Source organism: Polypterus senegalus, chromosome 17 (assembly GCF_016835505.1).
Source record: "Polypterus senegalus isolate Bchr_013 chromosome 17, ASM1683550v1, whole genome shotgun sequence".
NCBI lineage: Eukaryota > Metazoa > Chordata > Cladistia > Polypteriformes > Polypteridae > Polypterus > Polypterus senegalus.
In genome coordinates this window covers 97,083,753-97,105,046 of record NC_053170.1, presented here as the reverse complement: position 1 = coordinate 97,105,046, position 21,294 = coordinate 97,083,753, and positions in this window count along the sequence as shown.

Below are 21,294 nucleotides of genomic sequence, written 5' to 3'. Positions count from 1 at the left end.
ACCAAGGAAGACTTATCTGAACGATCTTCTGGAAACGGCAAAAGTGAATATCGAAAAAAAGTCACCAGGTTACAGCGTGTCACGGCCTGGTTCCATCGCAGAATACCTAAAACACTAAATCTGAGAGCCAGGCTGGCAGCGGTGGGTGAAGCAATTAGCTTTTCTGGTTGGATTGCGAAAAAGCTGGAAAAAAGAAAAAAACAACAAATGCGTCGGAGAATGGCAATCCGGCTGGCCAGCACCGCTGGAATGGTAAAAAAGAAAACCAATGAGCAGCCGAAAAATCCAGATTTGAAAAAAAAGACCAACCGATGGGCTAAAGACGTTAAAAATAAAATGAGGGGTGCCACAGCAATGCTGGCAAAAGACTCCATCAAGCTGCTAGAACATCAAGAGGATGGAGAGTCGTTTGATTCTCCTGCAGATAAGCAGAACGCAGCCGCTTCCCTGCAGCTGAACTCGGACAGCCTTAGTGAGCCAGAAGAAAAACGTAGCTCTGTTGATGCAAAATATGCAATTGTGCTGCCTCGGGTGCACAGGATGGTCAAATCGAGGGGAACATCTTCAGAGAGCCACAGTCCCAGGGTCTCCCCAAAGCCGCCTTCCGGCATGCGTGTTAATGGCCGATCTGAAGTAAGGGAGAAAACGAAATCACCTTCTCTTAAAAAGAATACCAAAACCTTTGAGAGCTCAGTAAGGAGGAGTTCCTCCTCTTCAGCGGGTCAAGGAGTCAAAAGTGGAGATGACCGTTTACTTTACACAGGCATGTCGTCTCAATCATCGGGATTCTTTCCATTTGTGAACTCTAGAAATAAGCAAAGCAGAAACAGAGTGGAGACTGGAAAAAGTCGGACAAACCTGGAGGACAGGGCACGTGGTCGATGGCTCTCATCCGATGACCGGGAAAGTGGGACAATGTTCAGAGATAACTTGTTGGAGTCGCCTTATTATGAAACGGAAGAAGATCGTGAGGTGGCACAATTCTTAGACGGGCAGATGTATGAAAACAACATGGAGGTGCACTGGGCACAGAGTCGCTCTTTGCACTGTGACCCAGTGGGCTGGCTGAAATCGGAGACCCTACTCCCTCATCCAACTGTCGAAAAGCTGAGCAAGTGGACAATGTACAAAGAAGCCGATTGGCCTCAGCATAAGCATCAAGGCTCTGGAGGTCGATGGGAGACAGAAGACACAGTGGAGGGAGATTTGGAGTTGGATCTCACACGTCGACAGGTACATCATGATTCTAATAGCATTGCGGGCAGAAAAATGGTGCAGTGGTTACAGCTGACACATCATGGATCCCCCCATTCTGGATTCAAACCTTACGTACTTACAATCTGTGTAGGTACGTTGGGAGGGAAATCCAAAGACATGAATATCCGTTTAATAACCATTCACAATTGTCCCTGTTTGAGTGTGGATGTCTCAGAGTCTCATTTCTGCCTTGATGTTCCCAGGATAGGATCTGGTCTCCCAAACTACCTGAATTGGGCTGATCCAAGTGTTGAGTGGAAGGATTAAATTTAGATTGGACAGAATGAATGGATTGTCCTGGTTTGATAATCCATTTTGAAGACTTGGGCGAATTCCTAATGTGGGTGGTGTGGAAGCCCAGCCCTGGCACAGACAGGCAGGCACCAATGGTTCCCCACGTTTATTACACTACTATTTAAATAAGTCCAAGTCCCGCACACAACCCAGTGTCCCTGCACCACACACCGTCAAGTCCGGGCTTTTCCTAAGTCCTCTCTTCGCCGCCTCCACTCCTCTCCTTTGAGCTTCGTCCTCTTCCACCCGACTCCAGCTGATGACTGGAGGGAGACGGCCCCAGGTGACTCCTGATGAGCTTCCTGCGGTACTTCCTGGTGTGGCGGAAGTGCCGTATGAGCACCCGGAAGCACTCCAGGTGTCCCTGGTAATACTGACGTCCAGGGCTTCACAGTCTTCTGGGCACCCCCTGGCGATGGCCACGGGCCCCTATAGGGTTGAGGTTCCATGCCCCTACATAAACCAGGGTGGCTGCCCTCTTGGACTATGCCTCCCCCGGTCCTTCTCGGCGTCCCGACTGAGCACAGCAACAGTGGGTATGGCGTCTGTCTCTGAATGAGAGAGGGGTTCGTAGGATATTTTAAATGTGGAGAGGATTAGTGGGAGAAGATGGACGGGGAAAAAACGTAGCTGGTCAGCGTAGGATCATACCTGACGAGAAGGACCAAGATAAGGAACGAGAGGCCCTGCCGCTCATTTGTCTCCCGGCAATCAAGCTGTACATTACAACTGTGGTGCTTTTTCTACATACTCTAATATTTCAATATTATTACTGATCTATTGAGATAATTATTAATGCCGTTTTACAAATTGTTCTTTGCTGCAAAATGACTTCTCTCTCTCTCTCTTAATGTCTAACTTAATTTCACCGTAAAATTTTGTAAGGGCTTAATAAGCACAGAAGCAGTAGATGTTAAATAATACTAAAAAAATACAAGTCTTTCTGCTGTGATGAGGAGGTCATAAGTATTAGATCTGCTTTTTATTTATTTCATGTATTTAATATATAATTGATCACTCTTTTGGGCAAAGCCAGGTAGAACGCTAGTGAAATATAAGAGAATGCCTTTTTTTTTGGTTTTTATGTTGGGGCAATTATGGTTCTTTAGTTTGGTTGTGTGATGAATAACCAAATATCTTATGTGCGAGATACTCCCGTATTTGCAATTTCTCTTTAAAGGTCCATGTGGATGGCAGGAGACTTTCTGTGGAAGTAGACGAAGTGGAAGATCTCTGTTTACTTGAGTGAGCATTCGATTTTTCTTCTAATTAAACGGCTAGTGGCATGATGCCACACACGACCGAGGGTCAAAGTGGTTTCATCCTATAGGGATCCCCTGATATTGGGATTAAAAACCATAACCTAAAGAATCCACTGAGACAAAATGATAAAAAGTAGTTGCATCTGTCATTTGGTCTTCTCTAAGTGTGTCCCTCTGGTATGAGCTCAAAGAGTTTGCTAGTGACTCAGAAAGTTCTCTAAATTGAACAAAATGGCTCGGGCTCAGTTGGCATTTCAAAACCTTTTTAAGAAGAAAACAAATGATCTTTACATTCAGTTAAGCATACTTCAGTACTACTCAAGTCAAATATTGATTACTTGTTATTACTTTACAGAGAGGTGTGTGAGAGTGCCGTGCTTCTCAATTTGAAGAAGAGGTTCCACAGGGACTGCATTTACGTAAGCGATAGAATCTATTTCCAACTTCCAAAATGCAGTGTACAAATTTAAAAAAATCTTAAAATACTGTCTGGCACAGAAGCCAAAGCTACTATAATGGCGCTCGTTTGTATGCGATGCCGCTGTTTTCTCTGAGCATTTGTTAGGTCGTTACGTGGTGCGTTATTTAATATAACTGTAATCATAATTCATACCACCTATAAAGGGGTACAGAGAGTAAAATCCACAGATATATATATTTAATCTCTCTGGATTCGTCCACTCCCATCCATTTCCTTTGTTTTTAGACCTATATTGGGAATCTTCTGCTTTCTGTGAACCCTTTCAAGAAGCTAGGCGTTTACAGTGATGAAATCCGAGAAATCTATCATGGAAAGATGCTCTCTCTTAATCCCCCGTGAGTACTGCTGTGTGTTACAGAAATGCTTTCATGGACTGAAATACTGAGCATTATATAATGTGAATATTTTATAGAATTTTACTAAATCCTATTCATCAATATTCAAGCATACATGTTCTTGAGTTTCTTGCTTGTGTTGTATATTCTTGTTTTTCCTATTTACATTATGTTCTGTATGTGATTGTATTTTTCTTCCTTTGACTGCAAACTCTTCGAGTGAGTCAATTCAAAAAATAACATTTTATTTTTTAAGAGTTTGCACAGGACAGGCTTTAAAAATGAAAGCTGCATTTCCTGGATTTCACAATTTATACATTGTAGGCCATCCATTATCTAACCCGCTTTATCCTAACTACAGGGTCACGGGGGGTCTGCTGGATGCCAAGTTGATTTGCCTGTCTAAGGTAAAGTCATCCCTGATTGGAGGATTGCAGGAATTGTGGGGCAGAGGGGTCCTTTTATCAGATTGGCTGGCCCAGTACTGACTCGGCTGTGGAATGGACAATTGGGGGAGGCGGCTTGATGGCTGAGGTCTCCAGGACTCTAAACAAATCCAAATCATATTATGGGATATCATCTACTGTTAAATTTTACTACATACTTGTACATTTTTTATTACTGTATGTGTATATTGTATTGTATTGACCCCCTTTTTCTTTTTGACACCTACTGCCCGCCCAACCTACCTGGAAAGGGGTCTCTCTTTGAACTGCCTTTCCCGAGGTTTCTTCCATTTTTTTTTTTTTGGGAGTGTTTTCTTGTCTTCTTAGAGAGTCAAGGCTGGGTGGCCGTCAAGAGGTAGGGCCTGTTAAAGCCCATTGCGCCACTTCTTGTGTGTTTTTGGGCTATACAAAAATAAATTGTATTGTATGTAGTACTGGGTGGCTCAGTGGCGCAGTCGGTAGTCGGTTTGCTTCCTGGGTCCTCCCTGCGTGGAGTTTGCATGTTCTCCCCGTGTCTTCCTCCGGGTGCTCCGGTTTCCTCCCATAGTCCAAAGATGTGCATATCAGGTGCATTGGTGATCCTAAATTGTCCCTACTGTGTGTGTGCGTGTGTGTGTGTGTGTGCCCTGCGGTGGGCTGGCGCCCTGCCCAGGGTTTGTTTCCTGCCTTGCGCCCTATGTTGGCTGGAATTGGCTCCAGCAGACCCCTGTGACACTTTAGGATATAGCGGGTTGGATAATGGATGGATGGATGAAGTACTAGGGTGTTGTACCGTGTTAGCCATCACATCTCGCCTGAAGAAGGAGCCCCGAGTTTCCTCGAAAGCTTGCATATCGTAATCTTTTTAGTGAGCCAATAAAAGGTGTCATTTTGCTTGACTTCTCACTACAATTTATACAGTAATCTAGTTTAATGCTTGAAAAAGAGCTAAAGAATTCTAAACATTTCTTTTTCAATTCAAAATCTTATAAGCATGTTATTTTAATGAATAACCCTAGATTGTAATTTATTTTTAATCTTAGTTTACTTTTTTTTTTTTTTTCCAAAATATGAATTATTGTTCTGGTCTTTTGTTTTGGGAAGTATGTCCCAAGAAAGTGCTGGAAAAATCCAAAAGGTGTTTTTTACAATATCCAGTACAATTTTCATAAAGTTATGTATGTTGATATCTTTTCACAGTCCAAGCCCTTGAACAGTCATTCCGAAACACAAACGGCTATAGTACATCAGTGCCATCATATTACAGGACATGATGTAAATAATTGTAATATTAATCTTTCATTCTTTGGACGATGTTGTCTATAAAAGAGGTTATATGTATAAAATTGGTCAACCTAGCTATACAAAATGCCACAAAAAAAGTAGTTGCCAAGTGCCACATGAGAGGGTGGGCATCAAACTAAGAGAAGTGGGAGTTCAGGGTGATGTTTTTAGGTGGGTGCAGAATTGGCTCAGACACAGGAAGGCAGAGGGTGATGGTGTGAGGAACCTCATCAGAACTGGCCGATGTTAAGAGTGGTGACCAGCAGGGGGCAGTGCTGGGGCCGCTGCTATTTTTAATCTATATATATATAATTCACTAAGGGCATGCAAGACAGTGAGCGCAAGCAAGACAGAGCCCCGCCCGCCAACTCTAACCCTCCTACCGCGTCATGGGATACGCACGACAGAGCCATGCATGCCAACTGTAACCCTCCTACCGCGTCATGGGATACGCACGACAGAGCCACGCATGCCAACTGTAACCGTCCTCCCGAGTCCAGCGTCACTCTCGAAGCACGCAACAACTCACCAAACACAGCCTGAGTCGCTTTCGTCTGTGCAAAAGTCCACATGCACCTCTGAGCCACGTTGACTTTACACCGCACGCAAGACAGAGAGCCCCGCCCACCAACTCTAAGACCATGGGATACGCACGCATTTAGTGTATAAATGGATATAAACAAACGATATAATATATAAATATAGACGAATCGCCAAAATCTGTTGTATGTAAACGATACTGTTTTAAACCCGGTTTCCATATCTATCTGTTTTATTTTAAATGGCACTTTTGCCACTCGCAATATGGCGGACGCGCTGACTTATCGTGTCGACTGGGCAACACAGTGAATGTGGCGTCTATCTATATATGTCTATGCTATATATATATGTCTATATATGGAAGGTACTCTCTCGACCTTTGGCATTGGTTTCGCTCCTTGCTATTTTCGTTATACTGCGACGGTGGTTTCCTAAGCCTTTGTTATGCTGAATTCCTTTCTCACCGTTTTCCAGTCCTATTCTTACACCGCCGTAAGATACTTCGGCTAGTATATATAAATGATTTAGATAGGAATATAAGTAACAAGCTGGTTAAGATTAGAGATGATGCCAAGATATGTGGATTAGCAGATTTGGAATCCGTTATATAATTACAGAAGGACTTGGACAGCAGACAGGACTGGGCAGATTTGTGTCCGATGAAATTTAATGTCAGTAAATGTAAAGAATTACACACAGAAGTAAAACTGTTAGGTTTTGAATACACAATGGGTGGTCGGAAAATCGAGAGTCCACCTTTATGAGAAGGATTTAGGAGTCACAGTGGACTCTAAGCTATCGACTTCCAGTCAGGCTAACAGGTTATATAGCGCCTTGACGTGTGGAGGACAAGTCATAGGAGGTTCTGCTCAAGCTTTACAACACACTGGTGAGGCCTCATCTGGAGTCCTGTGTGCAGTTTGGGTCTCCAGGGTGTAAAAAGGACATAACGGCACAAGAAAAGGTCCAGAGAAAAGCGATGAGGCTGATTCAGGGCTACAGTGGTTGAATTATGAGGAGCGATTAAAAGAGCTGAGCCTTTACAGTTTAAGATAAAGAAGATTAAGAGGAGACCTGATTGAAGTGTTTAAAATGATGATGGGAATCAGTCCAGTGGATCGAGACGGTTATTTTAAAGTGAGTTCATCACGAACACGGGGACACCGTTCGAAACTTGTGAAGGGGAAATTTCACACAAACATTAGGAAGCTTTTCTTTACACAAAGAACGATAGACACTTGGAATAAGCGACCAAGTAGTGTGGTAGACAATAAGACGTTAGGGACTTTCAGAACCCGACTTGATGTTTTTTTGGAAGAAATAAGCGGACAGGACTGGCGAGCTTTGTGGGGCTGAATGGCCTGCTCTCGTCTAGAGGTCTCTAGTGTCCTAACAACTGTGCATTTATTATTTTCCATAGTGAATATCATAAGATTGTCAAGCAAAATAAACTCTGAATGAACAAATAACACAGAACAGTGACTTTTAATGCATTATGGAGCGATGCGCAGTGTCCAGTTTGAGAGACTGTATGTCTGTGTATTTTCCGATGTTGTCCAACCTACTTTGTAACATTTTGCTCATGGACATGGAGAGCAAGTCTTTCGTTTTTGAACATTATAGCCTTTTATTGTGGTTTTGTGATGCCTGAGTTGCCAAGAAATCCCTTTAACTCTTTCACTCCCTTACTTACCGATTGGTATCATCAGCTTGGTTTCTGGAGTATTTTTGGGTCTGTGTGCTTCACTGTAATATAGGAAAGGTACGGCTGCCTTACAAATTCTATCCCAGAGATTTTTACCATGACCTTTTACACATTATTGTGTATACGTATGCATATAATATTTATTTTGTGAATGTATGCACATACTGTGTAATATAATAACACTATTAATATATTTTTTTAGGCATATCTTTGCTATAGCTGATACAGTATACTGTCAGTCCCAGACTTCTGACCAGCAGATGTGTATCATAATCAGGTAAGTTAATTGAAATTATAAACTGGGTGTCTCTTTTAATAGTACTCCCAGTGTGTGTTTGAGATTTCTCTGACTATTTCAGTTTTCTCCCACATCCCAACGACATGCTCATTAGGTTGGTGAATGACTCTGAATTACCTTAAAGAGAGCGAGTGAGTGTGTGGACTGAACTGGACGGGCATCTTATCCAGAGTTTGTTCTTCTCTTTATGTGTTTCACCAGCGTGTCTGACGTCTTTTTCACTTTTGGCTACCAACCTGTTTTTTTGGTTATTCATCAGAAAAGAGATGTACAAATTAGGAATTATTTCACAATTGTACGTGAGAAGCCAAACAAAGCAGTCCCTACAGTTCTGTGTTATACACACCCAGAAGAGTCAATGGCTTAGCTCCTTTTACCTTCACCTCTATTGAGTGCCTGCCATTTTTCTGCTGCATGCAACATTTCTATATGTTTCAGCCTTTTTACATCTGTCCTGTAATAAGTAAAGCATAAGAGTGTTGCATAATTCTTTTCCCTATTTCATTTTTGTCATTAAGTAAGACCAGAGCCTTGCTGTTTGATAAAAGAACAATTGAAGAGCGAGGTGTCATGTGCATCACAAGAGAAAGCTGAAAGAAAGTCAACAACGTGCTGTTTATAGGATGGATGGCCAATGCGTGACTTAAGGCAGGGGTCCTCAGTGATGGTCCTGGAGGGCTGCAGTGGCTGCAGGTTTTTGCTCCAACCCAATTGCTTAATCAGAAGCCCTTATTGCTCAAGTGACACTTTAGTGGTCTCGCTTAATTAAGATTTTGAACCCTTATTGCTTATTTTAGTCTTAAACAGCTGTATTCTTGTTTTTTTATTTGCTCCTAATTAATAATAACATACAAATGACAAAATGAGCACCATTTCTCCATTTAGCTGGTTACCATTTACACCGGTGTGTGTTTATCAGGCACTATTGGGTTTAATGAAATACTTGGAAGGAAAGTGAAGAGAAAAAAGTGAAGGACTGAGAATTACTCGTCCATTTTAGCCTTCAAATCATTTGGATGAGATCCTTAAAAAGCGGAAGAAAATCGAGGATATGAGAATGAGCTGACATAGCAGAGTTAAAGCACAAACAAGCCATGAAATTAAATTAGTGGCAAGAATTGCTTTCTAATTAAGCAACCGGGTTAGAACAAAAACCTGCAGCCACTGCGGCCCTCCAGGACTGGCATTAAGGACCCCTGTCTTAAAGAAATCTCTCACTCAATATCTAATGTATGGAAACTGCAAAGAACTGCTATTGCTACAGAGCCAATGTGAGGCATAAATTACTACCTGAAGAAATGCCAGTTTTGATCCTGTGCTCATGATGCCAGTCTCAGTAGACTACAGCAGCCACAATGAATCACTGATCACATTTTGATTTGCAAAGTTTTAAATGCAAAAGCATCTTGAAATTATTAACATCTATATGCAAAGATAAGCACATTTGTGTATATTATATTGCTTTTGTGTTTTATTGTACTGACACAACTAAAATGGAAAGACTGCAACATGTATAACATTTAATTCAGTATAGCTGGATAATTGGAATATATTGTACCTGCATTGTTATCACTCTTTAATTTAATATTGTTCTTTATCAGTATGCTGCTGCTGGAGTATGGGAATTTCCCCTTGGGATTAATAAAATATCTATCTATCTATCTATCTATCCTGCCTACTATGCTAAAATTAAAATCTATCTATCTATCTATCTATCTATCTATCTATCATTATCTATCCTGCCTATCTATCTATCTATCTATCTATCTATCTATCTATCTATCTATCTATCTATCTATCTATCTATCTATCTATCTATCTATCTATCCTGCCTACTATGCTAAAATTAAAATCTATCTATCTATCTATCTATCCTGCCTACTATCTATCTATCTATCTATCTATCTATCCTGCCTACTATGCTAAAATTAAAGTCTATCTATCTATCTAATTAAAATCTATCTATCAATCTATCTATCCTGCCTACTATGCTAAAATTAAAGTCTATCTATCTATCCTCCCTACTATGCTAAAATTAAAGTCTATCTATCTATCTATCTATCTATCTATCTATCTATCTATCTATCTATCTATCTATCTATCTATCTATCTATCTATCTATGGCATACATTAGAATGCTATAATGCAGTAAGCTACAGTGTCCACTTGCGAGGTCTCCAATCTCTCAGGAATACACAAGGTACAATATGACTGGCTTAGCTACACTTTTCTGAACATAATAAAGTAACGGCGAGGGAAACTGTTTATGAAAATTCCAGCCGTGGTGTGCACTGCTCCTTTAAAAATAAAAAACTCTTTGCATTTATATAGCGCTTTTCTCACTACTCAAAGTGCTCAGTGCTTGCAGGTTAAGGGCCTTGCTCAAGGGCCCAACAGAACATTTACAGGATTCAAACCACCATCTTTCCGACTGCCAGTGCAGATCCCTGGCCTCAGAGCCACCACTCCACCTGATGTCCTATGTGTTCCCTATCACTGCTCAGATGGTAAAAATAATAAACTTTGCCTGCATTTTTCTTTAGTGGGCAAAGTGGTTCTGGCAAGACTGAGGCAGCCAAAATGATTATACAGTATATGAGTAAAATCTACCAAGAGCAAGATGGCATCCACCAGGTCAGTCAGTGCAGTGGTAACTGCATTTACTTTATTTAATAATTCAAAGAATTCTATTTTTAAGATGTGTAGCATTATAAAAAATAAATATGTAATGAAAATCCACACTTTTTAAAAACAATATGAATGAATCTGATGGCCAAGTGCCATGTTAGAAGTAAATATTTGTTATGACATTCTATAATGTAAAAAAGCCTTTTAGCAAATTATTGAAATTTTTGAAATATTGAAATATTGTCATACCGAGGGTACAAAAATACACATTTATTATTTTATCATGCATAAACATTTTCAAAATTCCAACTTAAAAATAGTTATGTAGTAAGCCTAACATGCATACTTAAGTTTTTTTTTTTTTTAAATAAATGTACTACAATACTTTATTTACTCTTTTAACCTATTCTGTGTTTATTCCTTCAGCCCACTGAAATTTTTTCCATTCTTGAGAGTTTTGGAAATGCCAAAACAATCCTAAATGACAATTCTAGCCGCTTTGGGAAATATCTGCACATTCATATATTGAAGTAAGTAATCTGAAGCACGTTGATATGCATGTATTGTCTGTGTAACTAGGGGTAGTACTGGCTGCCCAAGAGTAAAAGTACAGGGTGGGCCACATAAAAGTAGCCCGCCTCTGGCAATAGGATGACAAGATGAGCGAGCAAGTGGATTGTTTTTCTTCACTTACCCATAAGTTACAACAGATGCCTGTGGTAAAGTCATCCCTGATGGAGGATCACAGGAATCATGGGAAAAAGGGGTCCTTTCATCAGATTGGCTGGCCGAGCAACGTTTCAGCCATGAAATGGCCAAATGGGGAGGCAGCTTGATGGATGAGGTCTCCAGGACTCTAAAAATATCCAAATCTTATTATGTGATATCATCTACTGTTAAATTCTGCTCCGTACTTCTAAAATCTTTATTATTATGCTGTATTAAGGATTTGTTCTGTTCTGTGTATTGTATTGTATTGGCCCCCTTCTTTTGACACCCACTGTACGCCCAGCCTACCTGGAAAGGTGTCTCTCTTTGAACTGCCTTTCCCGAGGTTTCTTCCATTTTTCCCTACAAGGTTTTTTTTTTGGGAGTTTTTCCTTGTCTTCTCAGAGAGTCAAGGCTGGGGGGCTTCAAGAGGCAGGGCCTGTTAAAGCCCATTGCGGCACTTCCTGTGTGATTTTGGGCTACACAACAAATAAACTGTATTGTATTGTATTGTATGCTGAAAGAGGTCCCCGTTCACGTCTGTACACCTTTGGGCACATCGGAGCACGTTGGCTCTCACTGCTTGCAGCTCTTCAGCAGTGATGCTGTGGAGAGTGTTGGTGATGTTTTAATGGAGTTCATCCAGGGTATGTGGATTGTTGGCGTACACTTTCTAAATTAAATTTCCCCACAGATAAAAATCGCATGTGGACAAGTCTGGAGAACTTGGAGGCCATAACCCCTTGCTCACAGTTTGCTCCTCTGTAAACCGTTCCTGGACCCGTGACAGCGAGTCGTGTGAGATGTGGCATGTTGCCCCATCTTGTTGGAAAAAGCAGCACATTTTATCTTCTGGTGTGTGCTACTCATAAAATTGTTCAAAGATGTCCCGGTAAACCGCGGTATTCGCAGTTGATTTGAAGAAAATTGGGCCCACTATTGGTGTTCCTAACAACGCGCACCAAACGGCAATTCTCTGGTCGAGAAGTGGCTATGGCCTTCTCCAAAGAGCGTGGCACCGGTATTGGAGGTGGGCAACTTTTCCGTGGCCCACCCAGTGGCGTAGCTTTGTCATGGGGGAACATTTGTCCCCGGGCGCAACATCCAGGGGGCACCAAATTGATGTTACGAAATTTTAGAATGAAATGTTTTCCATTCTTAAATGCACTAAGAACTAAATAAAAAACATTTGCATCCTCAGTCCATCTTGTTCCTGTTTTTTTTGTCTCTTTCTGATTTCGAAGCACATATTAGTTCTATATACCCAACAGACAATAATTTATCCCCTCCACTAGTCTAACATGCTTGACTCCCACCCAGAAACATTTTTGACGTTATTAAACAGGTCGCGCGACTGACATGAGGCATTAGCGTATCCTCGTCTGTCTAAGTTGCGGCAAACACCATTTCTGTGTGCCAAGTGATTTGTGTTTATGTGTTTGATAGAAAATTGATTGGGCTGTGGTGAAGAATTCTAGGAGATGGCTGCAAAAGTTTAGACGTTTCCCCATCATATTTTCGTACGAATAAATTGAAATTAATGCAGTTTTTATAAATACACTGCTCACAAAAATTAAAGGAACACTTTAAAGAAACACATTAGATACATCAGATCTCAATATGAAGTTGGATATCTATACAAATAACGACAGGGCAATGTCTTAGGAACAAAAGGATGCCAAGTCTTTTAATGGAAATAAAAGTTTTCTGCCTACAGAGGGCTCAATTGTGTAGACACCCTAAAATCAGAGTGAAATGAAGATGTGGCAGGCTAGTCCATTTTTCAAAAACTTAATTTCTGCTACTCAAAATGCTTTTCAGTATCTTGTGTGGCCCCCACAAGCTTGTATGCATGCTTGACAACGTCGGGGCATGCTCCTAATGAGACGACGGATGGTGTCTTGTGGCAATTCCTCCCAGATCTGTATGAGGGCATCCCTGATTGTACAGTCTGAGGAGCAACCTGGCGGCGCCTAATGGACCGAAACATAATGTCCCACAGATGTTCTATTGGGTTTAAGTCAGGGGATCGTGAAGGCCATTCAATTGTTTCAATTCCTTCATCCTCCAGGTACTGCCTGCATACTCTTGCCACATGAGGCCGGGCATTGTCGTGCATTAGGAGGAAACCAGGACCTACTGCACCAGCGTAGGGTCTGACAATGGGTTCAAGGATTTCATCTCGATACCTTATGGCAGTCAGAGCACCATTTCCTACGCAGTAGATGTCTGTGCGTCCCTCCATGGATATGCCTCCCCAGACCATCACTGACCCACCACCAAACCTGTCATGTTGAACGACGTTGCAGGCAGCATATCGTTCTCCTTGTCTTCTCCAGACTCTTTCACGTCTATCACAGCTGCTCAGGGTGAACCTGCTCTCGTCTGTAAAAAGTACAGGGCGCCAGTGGCGGACTTGCCAATTCTGGTGTTCTTGAGCAAATGCCAGTCGAGCTCCACGGTGCTGGGCAGTGAGCACAGGGCCCACTACAGGACGCCGGGCCCTCAGGCCATCTTCATGAAGTCTGTTCCTGATTGTTTGGGTAGAGACATTCACACCAGTGGCCCTCTGGAGGTCATTCTGTAGGGCACGAGCCTGTTCCGCCTTGCACAAAGGAGCAGGTATCGGTCCTGCTGATGGGTTGAGGACCTTCTACGGCCCTGTCCAGCTCTCCGAGAATAACAGCCAGTCTCCTGAAATCTCCTCCATGTTCTGGAGATTGTGCTGGGAGACACATTAAACCTTCTTGCTGCAGCACGTGTGGATGTGCCATCCTGGAGAAGTTGGACAACCTGTGCAACTTCTGTAGGGTTAAGGAATCGCCTCATACTGCCAGTAGAGATAATTACTCAAGCCAAAACTAGCACGAGTGGAAAACCAGCCAACAAAGATCAAGAGGGAGAAACTTGAAATGACCTCCACATGTAAAACCAGTCCTGTTTTGAGGGTTTTCTAATTGTTGCCACTTTAGTGCACCTGTCGTTAAGTCCATGAACACCAATACAGCTGAAAGTGATTAACAATGACCTCAGCTGCTTAACCAACCAGAAAATTATCAGACAGGTTTCATTGATTTCATGCCAGGCCCAATAAAAAAAGTGTTCCTTTAATTTTTGTGAGCAGTGTATATAATTATTTTGCTTTATAATTTGCTACGTACTTTATTTAAAATCATTTTTAAATGCGGAAAACGAATTTATTCTTACAAAAACTAACGACGGATTTAGATTTTAAAGAACACGAGGCGGCGTTATCATTTTCGGAGACTTATGATTTTTTTTTTTCTTAAAATACTATTATTTTAAATACATTTTAAAAAATTTTCTTTCCCTTCCCCATTGTATTTTGGCAAACAGGAGGGGGTGCTAAATCTTCAGTTGTCCTCGGGCGCTGAAACCCCCAGCTACGCCTCTGGGCCCACCCGGTATCATTTGGAAAATAAGAAGAAAAAGCTACATTTTAATTTGAATCCCACAGGTCAAATGGAATGAATACTGAAAGTAGTGTGGGCAGCCATCTTGACGATGATGACATCTTAATTCTGTAATTTGTAATGAAGCTGTAAACAGCAATTTTATTATACTTACAGAAAATAAAGCCATTGGCTCTGCTCAGATGAACATATGGAGAATGCACATAAGAGACCTAACTTGGGCAACAAAGCCAGAGATGACCTGGCAGGCAGTGTGGCACCCAGTGATTTACAGGCTAGCCAGTAAAAGCCACCACTGACTTGGTGACTCAGAATAAATCGTGTCATCTGCCAGCTCATATTTATTATTATAATGTGTAACCAGCTGCACCATAATGAGAAAGTAAAATGCCTGGGCGTGATGTTTTATACTGAAAGGTATTTATAAATTCACAATTTCCCAGTTTTAATTTATACCATAATTGTACCGTGTAACCTTTGATTAATCAATTCCATAATTGCGTTGTCCCTGTAAAGTGCAATGGAGTGGCGTTGACTACAGAAACCTGGCACGTTCCATTAATAAGCCCACAAGACTCTCCACATTTACAAATACATTTTCCTAAACTATAATGCATATGATGGTCACAAGAAACCAAAGCCTCTCCATTTCCAAAAATAACTGTTAAGACATAAAAAAAAACCAGAATGAAACATCTAGTTAGAAACATCCACCCTGCAGTTCCAGGTTTCTGGTCCAAGAACCTGGTGTTGAGAAGTTAACAGATTTGGTTCCCTGTTGCAGGCCGTAATGCTTGTGTAGGGGCGGGTGACCAATGCGTCTCGGTCCTAAAAAGCGACTTTATCTGAAATAACTGGCTGTAAACTCGCCTGTGTTTTATTTTCTCCAGAAATGCTGTTCACTGGAGTGTTTGCTTCCTTCTGTGACCACATCAAAATTATGATGTTAATGGATTTCATATTATCATGACTCTTAATGGAAGTCAATTTGAAATATCAGTTTAATTGTGTATTTCATACAGGCTGAATATTGTTGTATGTAAAACATACTAGGATTAACTCTAAATTTTGAGCACCACCTTTGAGCCTGCACTCTGTGAAGAGCACCACAGGAAATCAGATGAATTAATTAATATTATACAGCCCATAAAAAATAACCTCTAGAATTCCTCAAAACCCTTTTTTTAATAAATCGTCCCATTAATTCAGGAAGCCTATGATCTAAGTTTCTATATTGTTCTGTTTTTGTCTTTATAGTGGTGTTTTGGTGGGATCATCACTGTCACAGTATCTTCTAGAGAAGTCCAGGGTGGTATTCCAGGTAAGTGCATAGGGAAGTCGCAGCTCCAGCTTATTCAAAACTCAGCTGTAAGAGTCCTGACTTTGTATGACGTTAACGTTTACCCCCCGAGTCACATAGTGTGGGGTCTCCTCAGTCTGTCAGTGGAGCAGGACGGTGACAGCAGTCTGTCGCTGAAGCTGCTCCTCTGTCTGGAGATGATCCGGTTCAGTGGATTCTCAATGATTTGGCAGGAGCCTGCTCAGTGCCCGGATGTCAAACTGTTCAGCTCCGTGCCCACAATAGAGCCTGCCTTCCTCACCAGTTTGTCCAGGCGTGAGGCGTCCTTCTTCTTTATGCTGCCTCCCAGCACACCACCGCGTAGAAGAGGGCGCTCGCCACAACCGTCTGGTAGAACATCTGTAGCATCTTATTGCAGATGTTGAAGGACGCCAGCCTTCTAAGGTAGTATAGTCAGCTCTGTCCTTTCTTACACAGAGCATCAGTATTGGCAGTCCAGTCCAATTTATCATCCAGCTGGACTCAGCAACAACAACAACATTTATTTATATAGCACATATTCATACAAAAAAAATGTAGCTCAAAGTGCTTTGCAAAATGAACAATAGAAAAATAGAAGACACAATAAAAAATAAACATAAGTAAACATTAATTAACATAAAATAAGTAAGGTCCGTTGGCCAGGGTGGACAGAAAAAACAAAAAAAAAAACTCCAGAGGCTGGAGAAAAAAAAAAATAAAATCTGTGGGGATTCCAGACCAAGAGACCTCTGGGCAATCTACCTAACTTCTGGCTTTCAGTCCATCAATGTTGGTGCATCATGATGCTTTGAGTAAACCGGAAAAAGAAACAGCAGAGAGAGTAGGGGTCAGTACGGTACTCCCAGGTATTTATAGGTCTGTACCCTCTGCACAGTCACCTCTGATCACGGGGTCCATGAGGGGCCTGGTCCTTCTAAAATCCACCACCAGCTCCTTAGTGTTGCTGGTGTTCAGGTGTAGGTGGTTTGAGTCGCACCTTTTAACAAAGTCCTTGATTAGGTTCCTGTACTCCTCCTGCTGCCCACCATAGCAGTGTCGTCAGTGAACTTTTGCACGTGGCAGGACTCCGAGTTGTATTGGAAGTCCGATGTACTGTATATATACTGTATGTATATTACATAATAAAAGCACAGCACAAGTATACTTGGCTTTTGCCTGTCGTCTCTTGCTGTATTTAACGTATGGATGGTAAGAATGTCTTGCAACTGTGTACACATACCAATAAATCTGATGTTGACTTGAACTAAAACTATTAAGGTCCATTCTAATAACAAGCCCACTTAATAACAAATTCACAGAATCACTACTTAAACATAAAGAAAATAGTTTGCAAACAAAGGGGTCGCAATTAGGAATGTACAATACAGAAGAATTCAAAACTATGAATTAAAAAAGCTAGACTGATAAAACTTAAGCCACAAAATAATCTGACCTCCGCCTCGGCAGACATTAAAAGTTAGGTTGATTAATCAAATAAGGCCTTCTGGCTTCTGAATAAAGTCTACTTTATCCAAACACTTTCTATAATTTTGTTATTTAGTTCATGGAAAACTTGTAAGTGCAAGCTAAGGAATGTTTTTCACTATTTTTGTGATATTTGTAAGTCACACGTACTACTGTATGTATACTGCTCTGCATATCTTCAAATTGCCCTGTATCTGCATGCCTCATGATAGCTTTGAGGTGTCAGTTTTCACTTGTTAGTTACAGTTCAGTCAGAATATTAATAGTACACATGCTTTAGAAATAATAACCACGGCTCCCTCATTACAGGCAAGGGGGGAGAGAAACTTCCACATATTTTATGAAATGCTCACTGGATTGAAAGAACAGCAGAAACAAAAGCTCCACCTTCAAGAGGCAGAAACCTATTTCTACCTTAACCAGGTAAGAATGCATTATGATTTGTATTTACCCAATCGTGATTTTCAAAATCTTTGTATATTTCGTCATTGAATGTTATCAGATATTCTCTTGGAGTCTGATAATACAGGAATGTCTACAACATCCTTACTTGCACTTTAATCTCATCAAGGGCTACAAGTCAACATGCATAAATAAACACACAGATATTTTTCTTTTTTTTTCTGCCCCTGTACATCTTGTATTTTGTTTTTAATTCCTTCACTATATGAATGATAAGCTATTCACGTGTTTAACAACTTTAAAGTTATCAGAACTATCCATCCATTATCCAACCAGCCATATCCTAACTACAGGGTCACAGGGGTCTGCTGGAGCCAATCCCAGCCCGCAAGGCAGGAAACAAATCCCCAGGCAGGGTGCCAGCCCACCACAGGGCGCACACACACACACACACACACACTAGGGACAATTTAGGACCGCCAATGCACCCGACATGCATGTTTTTGGACTGTGGGAGGAAACCCACGCAGACACGGGGAGAACATGCAAACTCCACGCAGGGAGGACCCGGGAAGCGAACCCCAGGTCTCTTTACCGCGAGGCAGCAGCGCTACCCACTGCGCCACCGTGCCGCCCTTATCAGAACTACTTGAATAAAATATAAGAGCAAATGTGCATAACTGAGGAATTTTTTAAACGTTTCAAGTAACAAGTTGTGTGTTAAAAACTCACTGGTGTTCATGGAGTGTAAGATTGTAGTTTGAAGACCGTCTGGTGTTAACTCCAAACAGACTTAAGTATATGCTACCGACAGACACTGCGGCTCTAGTAACACTGGGATTTTAAAACTGTTAACTTTGAACATTTGATAAGGGTAGTAACACACGTGTTATCACTAGACAAATTCTTAAGTTCTGCATCACTACAAATACATTCAGATTTTATTATTCTATGTCTTGTCAGCTGGTTAATTATTTCCCATTTTTAGTTTTGCAACAGCAATGCTTCAGGACACCAATGCACTCTGAAGTTGTATCCTGGTATAACTACTTCCTGCTTTTGAAGGAGACAAATCTTTGGAGGAGATTAGGAAGAGTACAGAATGTATTTAATAGGGAAGCTACTCGTTCTTCTAAAGTCACATGCATGTATATTATGTAGAACTTTGACTTGTGTGTCACTCTCCATCCATTCATCCATTATCCAACCCGTTATATCCTAAGACAGGGTCACCAATGCACCCTGAAGTTGTATCCTGGTATAACTACTTCCTGCTTTTGAAGGAGACGAGTCTTTGGAGGAGATTAGGAAGAGTGCAGAATGTATTTAATAGGAAAGCTACTCATTCTTCTAAAGTCACATGCATGTATATTATGGTTTATTCTGTGAGATGGATGCAGTTTTCCTCTTAAACGGTTGAATGGATTATCTTGACATTAAAAAATGATTCATGTCTTAAATTTTCAATGCATTCTAGCTTCTAGGGCCCTTCTCTTTTCCTCTCCATCTCCCACTATACCTTTCATCATTTTACTACTTTACCATATTTGTTTTAAAGGTTTTCTTTCAAGTCGCAAGATCTGTTAGTTAGTTAATACTGAACTGTCTCAAAAGTTTAAACATTATTGAAAAAGATAGATACTTTATTAATCCCAAGGGGAAGTTCCCATACTCCAGCAGCAGCATACTGATGAAGAACAATATTAAATTAAAGAGTGATAACAATGGAGGGTAAAACAGACAATAACTTTGTATAATGTTAACGTTTACCCCCTCGAATCGCATAGTGTGGGGTCTCTTTAGTCTGTCAGTGGAGCAGGAAGGTGACAGCAGTCTGTCAGTGAAGCTGCTCCTCTGTCTGGAGATGATCCTGTTCAGTGGATGCAGTGGATTCTCCATGATTGACAGGAGTCTGCTCAGCCTGCCGCTCTGCCACGGATGTCAAACTGTCCAGCTCCATGCCTACAATAGAGCCTGCCTTCCTCACCAGTTTGTCCAGGCGTGAGGCGTCCCTCTTCTTTATGCTGCCTCCCCAACACACCACCGCGTAGAAGAGGGTGCTCGCCACAACCGTCTGATAGAACATCAGCAGCATCTTATTGCAGATGTTGAAGGACACCAGCCTTCTAAGGAAGTATAGTCGACTGTAATGTAAATTTAAAATTATGTAAATTAAAATGTAATATTAAAATTCTAAATTCCATTTAGAGCTTTGACTATTCTCAATTTTCTAGAAATTGAGGCAGCAACAAAAAAAGTCATCTTGTTTATTGTAAAGTTAATCAGATCAAAAGTAGGCCTTCCTCTTAGTTTATTGGCTCTATCACAGTTATAGGACAAACATTTTAAAATATCTTAAAACACTGAATGCCTTCTTTTGGTCATTCTGTGCTTGTACACTATATTAGGTACCGCTGTCTTGCTTTATCAAATCAAAATCTTTATTGTCATTGTAGCGATGAGACATTGTACGACGAAATTTCAGGTGCAATTTTCCAGTGCAAAAAATAAAATAAAATTACTCAAGTTAAAAATAAAATAAGTACCAAAATGGTGCATAACAGCAGAACAATGTTTTCCACTCTTACATACTGTACGTCATATTGCACTTGTCCCTTATCCAACGTTAACTTAGAGCTGTATTGTATTGTACACATGAAGGTGCACTCGGCCAGACTGACCACTTAGCAGCATTCAGCAGGGTGATGGCTGAAGGACAGAAGCTGTTTCTCAGTCTCTCTATGGATCTGAAACATCTGCCTGGCGTTCAAACAATGCATGTCCTGGGTGTGATGGGTCCTGAAGAATTTTCTTGACGTTCCTGAGGCACTTTGTAGTTCTTCTAGTGAGGGGAGAGGACAGCCGACTATCCGCTGGGTGGCCTTAATGACCCTGTGGAGCTCTTTCTTCTGTGCAGCTGGAGAACCAGGCACAGAGACAGTTGGCCAGGATGCTCTCCACTGTGCAAGCGGTAAAAAGACACCAGCAGTCTCTCAGGGACGTTGCTCTTCCTGAGCACCCTCAGTCCTATGGAGGTTTTTCAGACATAAACGTGAATTCACATTTCCTTAAATAATGACTGCGCATTATTATTTAAAACTTCCTCATGAGGACAACACCATTACCACCAGTTTATATAAGGCTCTTATAGTGCAGCTTGAAGGCGGCTCTTCTCCAAAGTGAGAGAGGACTGTACAATGCACGTTAAAATACTTTCTCTAACTAAGATGACCATCAACAGTTGGCTACTCGAGTCTCCTTTCATTTACAAAATGGGTAAAAAAAGGTCAAACTCAAGTTCCCTTTTTGCTTACGAGTCCAACAAATGTTTTCTTGTAGGGCGGAGAGTGTGAATTGGAGGGCAAAAATGATCAAGAAGATTTTCTAGTGCTACTTAAATGTTTTGAGATCATCAATTTGTCTGAAGATCACTTG